This window comes from Topomyia yanbarensis, chromosome 2 (genome assembly GCF_030247195.1).
Source record: "Topomyia yanbarensis strain Yona2022 chromosome 2, ASM3024719v1, whole genome shotgun sequence".
Classification (NCBI taxonomy): Eukaryota; Metazoa; Arthropoda; class Insecta; order Diptera; family Culicidae; genus Topomyia; species Topomyia yanbarensis.
Window position 1 is genome coordinate 291,930,851 of NC_080671.1, and position 14,542 is coordinate 291,945,392.

The window sequence follows — 14,542 nt, forward strand, 5'->3', positions numbered from 1 at the left end:
ATTTTTTCAGCCTGTGGATGTATTAAGGTGTCCTTTACAAATATCAGGTAAAATTTCGAAAATCGACCAATGTTTATGGTAGTTATGCCCCGAAAACAAAACTATGTTCACAACTCCCCAACATCTCTTATTATATTATATTATATTATATTATATTATATTATATTATATTATATTATATTATATTATATTATATTATATTATATTATATTATATTATATTATATTATATTATATTATATTATATTATATTATATTATATTATATTATATTATATTATATTATATTATATTATATTATATTATATTATATTATATTATATTATATTATATTATATTATATTATATTATATTATATTATATTATATTATATTATATTATATTATATTATATTATATTATATTATATTATATTATATTATATTATATTATATTATATTATATTATATTATATTATATTATATTATATTATATTACATTTACTGACAAAGATATTCTAACTGCTATAAGAAAGCTAAAGTCTTCAACATCGGCAGGACCAGATGGTATTCCTTCCATTATACTGAAAAGATGCGCATTGTGTACGCCTTTAAGACTAATTTTTAACCAATCGCTGTCGCAATCAACGTTCCCCGAAAAAAATCAGTTGTTTCCCGTTTTTAAAAAGGTGATAAGCAAAATGTTGCGAACTATCGTGGTATAACTTCACTCTGCGCTGGCTCAAAGTTATTTGAAATATTAGTAGGAAATGTGCTGTTTCGTGAGACCAGAGCATATATATCGAAGGACCAACATGGTTTTTTTCAGGTAGATCGACAACTGCTAATCTAGCCCAATTCACTTCGCTCTGTATTAAAAATATTAAAGTTGGATCTCAGGTCGATACTGTATACACGGATCTCAAGGCTGCATTCGATCGTGTAGATCACTCTCTTCTACTGGCAAAGATGAAGCGGCTGGGCGCTTCGGAAAATTTTATAGGGTGGCTTAAATCATATCTCGTAAATCGTTCTCTGTCTGTAAAATTAGGAAATAACGAGTAATACAGTTTCATCAACTTGTCGGGAGTGCCTCAAGGGAGAAATCTCCTGGGTGTAGACTTATATACGCCGATGATCTCAAACTATTTCTTATTGTGCGGTCAATAGATGATTGCAAGGAACTACAGCAACGCTTGGATGCTTTCTGTAGTTGGTGTAATCGCAACTTGCTGGCTCTCAGTGTGTCCAAGTGCTCCATAATATCTTTTACACGTAGGAAAAATCCAATACTGTGGAACTGCACCATCTCTGGGGAATCGCTAGAGAGAATGACAGTTTTGTCGTGACTAACGACTTACCTTTCAATATAGGGGCCCCTTTTCAAAATTTCGGAAGAAAAATGATGTAAGATTTTGAACGCTTATATCTTTTGTTGTACTGAATGGATTTAATCAATTTCTTCGGCATTTTGTCGAAAATATTTGTACCAATGTTGTATTAAATTTTGGAATATGTAGGACATTCATTATCAACGGAAACATAGTGTTTTGAATAATCTTTCGAAAACGACTCGGAAAAGTGAAAATTTTCAGCCCATCCCGCACACAGCCGTCAATATTGTGCAGCAACCGAACAATAAAATAATGAAAAGTTTATATATAGGTCCACTACATGTTTGTTCCTATGATTATTCGTATTGGGTTGCTTGACGAGAGCAGTTGGTGGGGGAAAGCCGGCATATTAGTTTTGGTTATGCCATTAGAAGCCGGACGGAAAGGAAAGGCCCATGCACGCCACGAGAACGAGCGAGAAAGCGATAGTAGTGAATATTAGCGAAAGCGTTACGTACAATTTGAACCTTAATAACTTTTCTTCTACTAAACGGATTGCCAATCTTGTTTCATAAATCGGAAGGAAAACGTTCAACGCTTGCTACCGATACGTTGTTTGCTATATAAAATTTGTTTAAATAGTTCAAAAACTACTTTAAATGAGAATCAACATTAATGATAAAACCTATAAATAGGGGTGTCGCAGCTTTTCTCAAAGCCAGACGTGTGTAAGACGCAGTGCATAACAGACGTGCGTGGTCGTGAGAAGCTGCATCGGACGACCAATCAAATTGGCTACCACCGGAGAGAGGAAAAACGGTGGTGGCGGTGAGAAGGCCAAAAAGCCAAAGGCTAAGAAACGCAGTCACTGAAAAGGCGGTAGTAACTGCCACTAAAAATGCTACCAAAACATCGAAGGCTGCAAAGCGTACTCATTCGGTGTGAGCTACGAAAGGGGAAAGATCGTATGGATGTACGCAGTAAAAACAATCGTCGGCAAGGTTTGAATTGTTTCAAAAGATTCCCGTCTTGTATCGACATAGTTATCTACAAACCGTCCTTATTAGGACGAATGCAAAATGGAAAAAGAATTTAATTAGAAAGTTTCTTTTATTAACCAGTATTAAGTTTGCGCTTGGTAATTCTGTACTTTTACCAGTGAATCATGAAAAAATGTTTTTCTAATCTACAAATCCGAAGGTTTTTGCAAATCCTTCCAAGAAAATCAGTGAATGTGGCAACTGCCACTAAGCGAAAGCTACACCAAAACGAATGATGAAAATATTTTCATTTATCGAACAAAAGGACGGCCTTCCATCTGCATTGTAAAGTCTATAAATAGGAACACCATGATGAAAACTGTGCTCATTCGGTGTGAGCTGCGAAAGGGGAAAGATGTATGTACGCAGTAAAAACAATCGTCGGCAAGGTTTGAATTGTTTTAAAAGATTCCCGTCTTGTATCAACATAGACAAACCGTCCTTATCAGGACGAAGGCAAAATGGAAAAAGAATTTAATTAGAAAGTTTCTTTTATTAACTAGTATTAAGTTTGCGCTTGGTAATTCTGTACTTTTACCAGTGAATCATGAGAAAATGTTTTTCTAATCTACAAACTCGAAGGTTTTTGCAAATCCTTCCAAGAAAATCAGTGAATGTGGCAACTCTGCTACTAAGCGAAAGCTACACCAAAACGAATGATGAAAATATTTTCATTTATCGAACAAAAGGACGGCCTTCCATCTGCATTGTAAAGTCTATAAATAGGAACACCATGATGAAAACTGTGCTCATTCGGTGTGAGCTGCGAAAGGGGAAAGATGTATGTACGCAGTAAAAACAATCGTCGGCAAGGTTTGAATTGTTTTAAAAGATTCCCGTCTTGTATCAACATAGACAAACATAGAATTTAATTATAAAGTTTTATTAACTAGTATTAAGTTTGCGCTTGGTAATTCTGTACTTTTACCAGTGAATCATGAGAAAATGTTTTTCTAATCTACAAACTCGAAGGTTTTTGCAAATCCTTCCAAGAAAATCAGTGAATGTGGCAACTCTGCTACTAAGCGAAAGCTACACCAAAACGAATGATGAAAATATTTTCATTTATCGAACAAAAGGACGGCCTTCCATCTGCATTGTAAAGTCTATAAATAGGAACACCATGATGAAAACTGTGCTCATTCGGTGTGAGCTGCGAAAGGGGAAAGATGTATGTACGCAGTAAAAACAATCGTCGGCAAGGTTTGAATTGTTTTAAAAGATTCCCGTCTTGTATCAACATAGACAAACCGTCCTTATCAGGACGAAGGCAAAATGGAAAAAGAATTTAATTAGAAAGTTTCTTTTATTAACTAGTATTAAGTTTGCGCTTGGTAATTCTGTACTTTTACCTGTGAATCGTAAGAAAATGTTTTTCTAATCTACAAACCCGAAGGTTTTTGCAAATCCTTCCAAGAAAATCAGTGAATGTGGCAACTCTGCCACTAAGCGAAAGCTACACCAAAACGAATGATGAAAATATTTTCATTTATCGAACAAAAGGACGGCCTTCCATCTGCATTGTAAAGTCTATAAATAGGAACACCATGATGAAAACTGTGCTCATTCGGTGTGAGCTGCGAAAGGGGAAAGATGTATGTACGCAGTAAAAACAATCGTCGGTAAGGTTTTAATTGTTTTAAAAGATTCCCGTCTTGTATCAACATAGTTATCTACAAACCGTCCTTATTAGGACGAATGTAAAATGGAAAAAGAATTTAATTAGAAAGTTTCTTTTATTAACTAGTATTAAGTTTGCGCTTGGTAATTCTGTACTTTTACCAGTGAATCATAAGAAAATGTTTTTCTAATCTACAAACTCGAAGGTTTTTGCAAATCCTTCCAAGAAAATCAGTGAATGTCGCAACTCTGCCACTAAGCGAAAGCTACACCAAAACGAATGATGAAAAGATGGGTTGGTGATGTATATGACATAACAGGGGTGTCGTGACCACACTTCGAAGTTATTTCAAATCTTGCAAAGCATAAATTGACATAATTTCAATGATTGTTCCTTTATGAATGAAATGACAAATTTTCAGGTCAACGCGGCAATAACTTTGCAATTTATAGAACAATTTTATATTTTTAGTTATCATATATTAACTGTCATCTCTTCCAAACAACTTAACCCTCTGCTGCCAACCCCGTGGTTTTGCAGGGTTAAGGAGAATCATTGTAAAATGTCCAATACATGATTTTATGTTGTTACCTCCACTAAAACTACTTCAGAACACTCCCACCTGTCATACATGCACATTGTCTGCTTGTTGAAATCATTATATGAAATTATTGACCTGTATTCAATGCGGAGAACTCGGTAATAAAATTGTTTTGCTGAATATACCAACGAACGGGATCCCCAGGAAAATTTCGCTGAGCCCGGTGAATCGAACTTAATGCGTAAAATTTAGCCATTTGAAAGAGATACAAGCAGAATTTTAAGAATATGATCATCGCGGTTATGTCCCGGACATTACCCGCTCCTAGTTTTTTGCTAAGTGTGTTCATTTCTGTACGAAAAAGATTCCGATGGTTGTTTCGAGAGATTTTAACATTGATATTTCAAAGCAAGAAAATTGTTCATTTCATGAATGAATGTCTCAACCAGCTTAGAATCCAGCGCATCCCCTATCAACGCAGACGCCAACAATAAAGGTTCTTTTCAAAACCACCATAATTATTATAAAGAATAACTTGAAACATTCCCACATATTTCATTGAGTATCATTCGATTTGAATTACAAGTCAAACGAGTAGTCACGACACTCCGGTTATGTCCTAGACATTACCTACCCATCTTTTTTTTATTCAATTCGTTTTTTTTGATAAGGCACGTTTGCGTTAGCTTAAAGGTGCCATTTTTTCTTTGTTTTACATTTTTAATTGCTTGAAACTAGGAGGTTACACATTTAATATAATTTTGTTTTTATATAATGAAACTAGAGGAATTTTACAGCTAATTTATACATATACAAGAGGGGATAATATAATATTCGTAAGATTAGGGGGGTCATTTTGTGTGTTCTTTGTATAGCAATGCACTTTATGATTTTTAGAAGGGAGATTGTAGGAGCAATTAAATATTAACTAAGGGGAACATTTTACAAGCTTATTAACTAGGAGTAGTTCCATTTTATTAAGATTGGGGGGATTAATTAGGGCTATTACTGTTGGTACTGTTGGACATTTCTTAACGAGATTAAATATTGATCAACTAAAGCTAGAAGATAGGGGGGCACCTAAATTTTGAGAAGATATTCAAGGGGCGGGGGAGCGAAGTCCTACATCTGTGTATCAGAGACATGGGAGAGAGGGTGGACAAGGCTGGCAGAAAGGGGGGGGGGATATAAAGTTTCCGGCATCAGTAATCAACGGCCAGGATTGCAGATTCGAACGGATGCATCAAGTATTGGGACGCCGGGCGGTTTTCCTCGAGCCGGCAGGGGTTCCTCCAGACGATTTCGTAGTACGGCTCAGATACGGATTGGAAACACACCGCGTTGCGCGTGTGATGTTGTGCTGTAGGTCTCGTGTTGTTGGTTCATTCGACAGATGTTTTGTCTCGTCTTGGGGTCGTATCAGACCATCGTTGGGGTACGGTAGGCGGAAGAGGGCACTTCTGGGAATAATAAGAGAAAAGATAGGGGCATTTAAATTTGGATATTGATGGTTTTGAGGAACGTGTATATAAGGGACATGTAGGGAATATCGCGGCTTGCTAGTACATCTCGAACCGGGACATTGGGTGATCTTCCTCGGGCCCGAAGGGAATCGAATAGTTGAGATCTGGCTAAACAGTACTCGGCGCATGCCCAGACAACATTTTCGATCTCGTGATAACCGTCGCCACAAGCGCAGATACCGCTATCCACGAGCCCAATACGCCGGAGATGTGCGTGTAATTGGACATGAGCCGAGACATCACGCGAATGAAATCCCGACCCACATCCATCCCCTTGAACCAAGGTTTCGTCAATACCTTAGGGATTATCGAATGTAGCCAGCTTCCCAGTTCACCATTGCTCCATGAAGTTTGCCAACTTTCGAGGGTTCTCTGATGAGTAATACTGAAAAATTCGCTGAAGCTAATTGGTCTTTCATATATGTCACCTTGTAAAGCGCCCGCCTTAGCTAAAGAGTCCGCTTCTTCATTACCTGGAATGGAGCAATGCGAGGGAACCCAAACTAAGGTAATATTGTTCGATCTTACAGACAAAGCACGCAGGCGCTCCCAGATTTTCCCCAGAAAATATGGAATGTGCTTTCTAGGTTTCATTGAACGGAGAGCCTCGATTGAGCTGAGGCTATCCGAGACAATAAAGTAATGATCGGTGGGCAAAGTATCAATGATCCCAAGGTTATACTGAATAGCAGCAAGTTCTGCGACGTAAACTGAAGCAGGATCATTGAGTTTGAATGAGGCGGTGAGGTTTTGATTGAATATACCGAAGCCAGTGGAGCCGTCGAGGTTTGAACCGTCGTTGTAAAACATCTTGCTGCAGTCGACTTCTCGAAATTTACTATGAAAGATGCTTGGGATCACTTGCGGAGGTATGTGATCCATCCGGGATTCCACGAATCTCGTCTTTCATGGATGTGTCGAAGAATACAGTTGAATCAGAAGCATGAAGGAGATTGACACGGTTGGGAAAGTATGAAGAAGGATTGATATTTTGTGCCATGTAATCGAAGTACAAGGACATAAATCGGGTTTGAGAATTGAGCTCGACAAGCCTTTCGAAATTCGCAATTACTAACAGGTTCAAGATATCGCATCGGATGAGCAATCGAAATGAGAGGTCAAAAAATCGATTTTTCAGCGGAAGTACGCCCGCCAGCACTTCTAAACTCATCGTATGTGTCGAGTGCATGCAACCCAAAGCAATACGCAAGCAACAATATTGGATTCGCTCTAGCTGATGAAATATATGTTCGCAGCGGAGCGAAAACAGAAACTCCCGTACTCCATCACCGACAATATTGTTGTTTGGTACAGCCTGATCAGGTCTCCTGGGTGGGCACCCCACCATGTTCCGGTTATTGTACGGAGAAAGTTGATCCTTTGTTGGCACTTCTGTTTCAGACACCTAATGTGACATCCCCAGGTTCCTTTAGAGTCGAACCAGACCCCGAGATATTTGAAAGTTGAAACCTGAGCAATAGTTTGACCCATTAATTGAAGCTGTAGTTGCGCTGGTTCACGCTTCCTTGAAAATACGACTAGCTCAGTTTTCTCCGTGGAGAACTCGATACCTAGAAGGGAGGGCCCAAGCAGACAAATTGTCCAAGGTATCTTGCAATGGTCCTTGCAGATCGACGGCTTTGGGTCCTGTAATAGAGACCATGCCGTCATCTGCAAGCTGCCTTAGCGTGCAGGAATTGACAAGACATTCGTCAATGTCATTCACATAAAAGTTATAGAGAAGGGGGCTTAGACATGAGCCCTGGGGAAGACCCATGTAGCTAATTCTTGATGTCGATAAATCACCATGCGAAAAATGCCTATGTTTTTCGGACAGCAAGTTTAGCAAAAAGTTGTTTAGAGTCGGTGAAAGACCATGCTGGTGTAGCTTCTCAGAAAGAATTGTGATAGAAACTGAATCAAAAGCCCCTTTTATATCTAGGAAAACTGATACCATTTGCTCTTTGCTAGCATAAGCCATTTGAATTTCTGTTGAAAGCAACGCAAGGCAATCGTTCGTCTCTTTGCCTTTGCGGAAACCAAATTGTCTATCTGATAGTTCAACCCAATTGTCGAGGCGAAACAAGATCATTTTCTCGAACAACTTTCGGATACAGGACAGCATCGCAATCGGTCGATACGAATTGTGGTCGGACGCTGGGTTTCCTGGTTTTTGAATGGCGATGACCTTCACTTGCCTCCAGTCATGAGGGGCAATATTACCCTCAAGAAACTTATTAAATAAATTCAACAAGCGTCTCTTGGCAGAGTCTGGCAGATTCTTTAACAAGTCAAATTTGATTCTGTCTGGCCCTGGAGCTTTATTGTTACATGACAAAAGAGGAAGTGAGAACTCCACTATCGAAAACGGTGTTTCGTTCGCGTTATTGTGAGGGGACGCGGCGCGGTAGATCTTCTGTGTCGGGGCGGAATCCGGACAAACCTTCTTGGCAAAATCGAATATCCAACGGTTTGAATATTCCACGCTCTCGTTAGTGCTGTTTCGGTTTCGTAAACGCCGGGCCGTACTCCAAAGAGTGCTCATCGATGTTTCTCTCGTTAGTCCGTCGACGAACCGGCGCCAGTAGCTACGTTTTTTGGCTTTCATCAAACTCTTCATGCGCGTTTCCGCCATCGCGTACTGTCGGTAGCTAGCTGGCAGCCCGTCGTCCCGGAAGGACTTATATGCAGCGGCCTTCTCCGCGTACACGTTTGATCACTCTTTGTCCCGCCATGGATTGGGAGGACGCCCGCGTGAGTTCGCGTCTGGTACGCGTTTAGTCTGAGCTTGAATCGCGGTATCGAGAATCAAGCCAGCCAGGAACCCGTACTCTTCCTCCGGAGGAAGCTCTTGTGTCGATTCTACTTTTTCGGATATCGAGGACGCGTAGCTCTTCCAATCAATATTTCGTGTGAGGTCATATGAAACATTGATTGTATTCGGTGGCCCTGAACCGTTAGCAATATTAATTACGATTGGCAGATTGCAATCTAACCGCAGCGATGTCGAGCAGAGGGACAGGTCTAAGGCGCTCGGACGCGCTGGAGGGGCAGGAATCCGTGTCATTTCACCCGTATTCAAAATGATCATATTGAAGTTGCGCAGAGCTCATGGAGTAGGGTAGATCGATTATCGTCATGAAGGCAACCCCATGCCGTGCCGTGGGAGTTGAAGTCACCTAAAACTAGCCTCGGTGCGGGGAGGAGTTCCGCAATATCGCAAAGCCGTCGGTGGCTAACTGAGGCTCTGGGGGGATGTAGGTGAAAGCAATGCAAAGGTCTTTGCCTTTAATTCTGGTTTGGCAAGCGACAACTTTAATGCCTGGTGTCGAGGGGAGGTCGATCCGATTGAAAGAATAGCACTTTTTGATCCCCAAAAGTATTCCACCGTAAGAGTCTTCTCGATCCAAGCGAATAATATTAAAATCGTTGAAGTGTAGGGTTATTTCTGAAGTGAGCCATGTCTCGCATAGGGCAAATGCATCGCATTTCAAATTATTTAGTAAGATTTTAAACGAATCGATTTTCGGGATAATGCTTCTGCAATTCCACTGTAGAACAGTGATTAAATCCGTGACCTCGTTCGATGAATTAGCCATCGAATGATACAATCGCTGAAAGGAGGGGCCATTTCGCAGTGAACTGCATCAAGAATGTTTTTACTGCGGGGAGAAAGCTTATCAAGATGCTTTTAAGGGGGTCAGAAATATTTAAAGCTGTAAGGATCCGGTCCACAATGTCAGAGAAATTTATTAATCCAGCGCTGTTTTCTTTCTCTGGCTGAGATATGGGAACACTTGGGGTTTTTGATGTTCCTGGAAGTGGTGGGAACTCCTTTTCTGAGCTCAGGTTACTGAGACCGGGAGCGACTTGCTTCGGTTTTGCACCAGTACTTCCTTGAGTAGTTATTTTAGGGGGGGCCATGAAGAGACACCTTCTGGCCTTTACGACGAAGCTTGGGAGAAGAAATATTCCTCCTTTTTCTATTGCTTCTAGGCACAGCAGAAGATATTCCCTCCTGAGGTTCATCACAGTTGCCCTCGTCAGTAGACAAGTTGGTATAGATGTTCGTAGAGACAGGGGGCGTAGCTATCTTAAGCATTTCTGCAAAAGATCGCTTAGAGCGTCCCTAAAGGGAACGCTTAAGATTCTCCTCGCGCTGTTTGTACGCGGAACATGAAAGGAGATCATGTGGGTTTCCCCCACAGTAGAGACACTTTTCGACATCTCTACCACAGGAATCATCCGCATGATTCCCACCGCATTTCCCACGACGGGCTTTATTGCTACAATGGGAGGCTGTGTGTCCCAATTGTTTGCAATTAGTACAGTTCATGACCCGCGGCACAAAGAGGCGAACAGGTAGACGAACCTTGTCAAAGAGGAGGTAATTGGGTAGGGCAGAGCCGGCGAAGGTCACCCGATAAGAGTCTGAGTTGACGTATATTTTCTTGCCGTCAGCTGCGACTGATGCTGAATGCAAACGTTTGCATTCCAGTATCTTCACTGGCTTAAGCATGGGGTCTTTGAAACAGCCAGTCCCATATTTTAGCAGGTCCTCGCAATTCAGACTCGAATCGGAAACGACCCCACTGACTTCAACCCTGCTAGCTGGAATATATACCCTGTACTCCTTCGTAAAGGGCTCGTAGCCAGCAATATCGTTTGCCTGAGTTGAACTGTTAACCACCACCCGAAGGTTATCAGGGCTAATTTTCGATATTTCTGTCACGGCCGAATACCGACCCGTCAGAACTCGAGAAATCTGCAACAGATTCAAACACTTTTTTTCTTTGGTCCGAAAGAAGATCACAAATGGCCCGGTGGCCGAGCTCGGATATACTTTGAGCCGGGGAGCCGATTTTGTTTCAACGTCCATCTCACCTTGAGATGTACCGCCGTCAGGGGAAGTCATTTTTGCACGGGCCTATTGCCCAGTGCACGTTATTAAGACAACCAAGAAGGGGAAACGTAAACTAATACTTAACTTGTGTAGGTAACGGTATCCAGACGGCTTACTAGAAGAACACTGCTTCACTTGTCACTCACCGGCTAACGGTACTCAGAAACAGAAACACAAAAGAAGGGAAAAATACTGAAACCTCAACTAGGCGTAGAGTGTGCGAATAACCTTGAACGCGGATTAACACTATTTGTCGCTATAGAGTATACGATCCGACAACAAAAGACTTCTATCTTGACTGAGTACTCGACAACGAATGAGAGAATGACAGTTGTCAGAGACCTCGGTGTACTTCTGGATTCACAATTGACATTAAGAAATCATTACTCTCATGCTTTAGCACAGGCAAATAGAAATCTCGGTTTCATTATAAGAATCGCCAAAGAGTTCACTGATCCATATTGTTTGCGGGCTCTCTATTTTTCACTTGTGCGATCTGTCTTGGAAGCTTCAGCACCCATTTGGTGTCCTTACACAAGCATTTGGATCAACCGAATAGAAGCAGTGCAGGCAAGATTCCTTCGTTTTGCTCTTAAAACTCTGCTGTGGCGTAACCCAACAGAGCTACTACCGTACATCGATCGCTGTCGTCTGCTCGATATGGAAACCCTAGCCAAAAGGCGGAAAACATTTAAAGCAGTATTTGTTGGGAAGATATTAACTGGCCAAATAGATGATGCAGATATTCTCTCACAAATAAATGTCAATGTGCCCCCGAGAAGTCTCAGATCGCATAACTTTTTGAGACTCGAGTTTCAACGCACCGAGTACGGTCAAAACGAACCCATTAGGGCGATGTGTAATGTTTTTAATAATGTTTATGACCATTTTGACTTTTCTGTATCTTGTGATGTTTTCAAAAATAGACTAAGAAGGTTGACTTAGATTTTAAGATTCATTTTTTGTAATATTTGTATTTTTATTTTTGTAATGCTGTGTACTATGTGATTATATGTGAAATGGGCTTTTCCGAATACTTTTCCAAAATTTTAGAAAAATAGTTTAGTTTTAGACTCTTTTTATCACATGTTTCATTATTCGGCTTGACTAGTGAAGTGGATTAAATAGCAGAATTAACTTAACGAACAGTTGAATGTTCTTTGGGAAACCATCTCGTTTGGCGGTCACAACGATTACGGAATGGACGACGCTCGCTGAGAGGCGTGTTTCAACCAGCTGATCGTTGCAACTGGCAGACAAAAAAGACTGCACTGAAGGCTTTCCTATGAAATAATGTCTACGAATTAATAACGGTCAATGTCACATGACGATGGAATATAGGAAATACCCTAATGGAGACTCAACTGATGTGCGAATTAAGCTTGAAAATACTGGAAGTACTGGATTACGATTAGTCCAGGCTAGCCTGAAGAGGATATTCGTGCCAACCGTAAGTTTCTAAGGAATCGTGCCATGAAGGGACCGGTAAGTGTTAATAACATATAGGATACATAGTTCCAGGTTATTTCAGGCGGGGACGAAAAGTCACTCCTATAGTTTCGATTCGGTTTTCCTCATTTTACTGTATATCAATTAGTTTTGTTACGAGGAAACGATCGTGAAAAATTGTTAAAAATTACTCTTTTGAATCGTTGTGCGTACAAAATAAGTTTCTCGTTCATTTCAATTCCCCGCTAAGGATACAATTCTCTCGGTTTCCGTACTAGAACAAGGATTTTTCTTTCAAAAGGCGGTGTGGAGGACGTCTCGTGACACACAATGATGCTGCTCATTGGTTGTCGCAGCAATAGAAGCGGAGGATTTCCAGTAAACAGAACAAAAGCTAAGTTTCTGTCTTCTTCATTTTTATTAATAATTTCACATTTCATATTCACATTAAAACAAATTATACTGTGTGGTGTGTTGGTTATTTCACTCGTCGCAAAGGTCCGACGAGAACGACACATCTTCTAACAAATAATCTGAATATTTTAAGAATGAATGAACGGAGGTATGAAAGTCGAAGGCGGGAACACCATGTGTGGGATCTTCATGAAAATCAATCAGCAGTACTGCAACAATATTTGACATCAGCTGACTGATTTTCATAAACGTGTTACACACGGTGTGGAAAAAAATGTGCTTTTTTCGTTTTCGATTTTAGTACCTTTGTTCGTTCGTCCTTAGCGCAGAGCGAGTAAAGGCGCTTTAACCTAGGCTTATTAGCCAGGGCAAGGTGTAAATATCTCTGTCCCATCCCAAAGGACCAAAGGAGTGACATTAACCTTCTTAGCCAAGTCACTCCCAACGATTTTTATATCCCCTTTAAACTGAAACGGTCGGTACGGTTGTCCTCGTTTCTTCCTCCTTTAAGATTCAAAACAATTCGTTGATTAAATTATTTATTAAATGAATAATTTAATTGCCGTTTAATTTTGAAACATCTTCAAACCAAACTCTGCACAATAGGCCTGGCCGTTTTAATATTTGCGACATATGAAAATATGCTTCAAATATTAATATTGACAAGAAAAACACTACAGAATAACTGCAGTGTTCTCCAGGATGCTTTTCAATACTGGCTGTGTAAGGGTTAGAATAGAATAGAATAGAACATATCCTGAAACGGGCTTTTCCCATTCAACTACATTTCTTGTAGACCAACATAGGTCAGATGAAAATAAGAATAAATAAATAAGTATTATATTATATTATATTATATTATATTATATTATATTATATTATATTATATTATATTATATTATATTATATTATATTATATTATATTATATTATATTATATTATATTATATTATATTATATTATATTATATTATATTATATTATATTATATTATATTATATTATATTATATTATATTATAACTGTCGCCCTGTCAGAGTTTCACCACAACTAAAGGACAATGGAGCAACTAATCTCCAGGCTATCCTTCCAGCGTCTGGTTCGTGAGGTTGTCAGGACCTCAAGGTCGAGCTACGCTTACAAAGCTCAGCTGTAATGATGCCCCAAGAAGCCAGCGATGCCCTCTTGGTCAGTTTGTTCGAGGATGCAAAATAGTACGCCAAGCGCGTAACTTTCATGCTAAATACATCAAACTGGCTCACCGTATCCGCGGGGAGTGCACCTAAATTATGCTCCCACAATAAAACAATGAACGGTTCTTTTCAGGTAATTGTGTTCTAATAAGAGTTAAACTGAAATTTCCATTTAACGTGCGTAACAAATAATTTTCAGCAACCAAAACGAATGTGCGTGTTCCCCCACCATCCCATGACCAGTGTTGCCACAATTGCATGTTGCTATTACACTTTGAATTATTTTATCGATCCTCTCTTGCAGGCCCGTGCGCAGAAAATTCTCAAGGGGAGGGTTTTGATTTTTTTACGTTTCTTTTAAAAGGAAGATATAGAAATCCTTAAACATTGAAGATTTTTCCCTAGGCCTGGAGAGCCGAGTCTTAGCTTAGTCTTAGCTAAACAGATTGAGTAAAGGTTTGTTATGGAGAAGAATCATCAACAGGCACCGCTGCCTTCTGGCTCGTAGTAGATTCGGATTGGTTTGTAGTAGTTTAGCCTGCTGACCAAACC

The 14,542-nt window shown here is 39.9% G+C and overlaps 1 protein-coding gene across 1 annotated transcript in view; it reads left to right on the forward strand.

The window, feature by feature from the left end:
• The first annotated feature begins 27 nt into the window (after positions 1–27).
• LOC131683273 (uncharacterized) overlaps positions 28–14,542 on the forward strand; it is a 625,702-nt gene continuing 611,187 nt past the window's right edge. The window contains exon 1 of the mRNA XM_058965110.1: positions 28–47. The gene's annotated coding sequence lies outside the window, so the exon portion shown is untranslated. The remainder of the gene's footprint in view (positions 48–14,542) is intronic.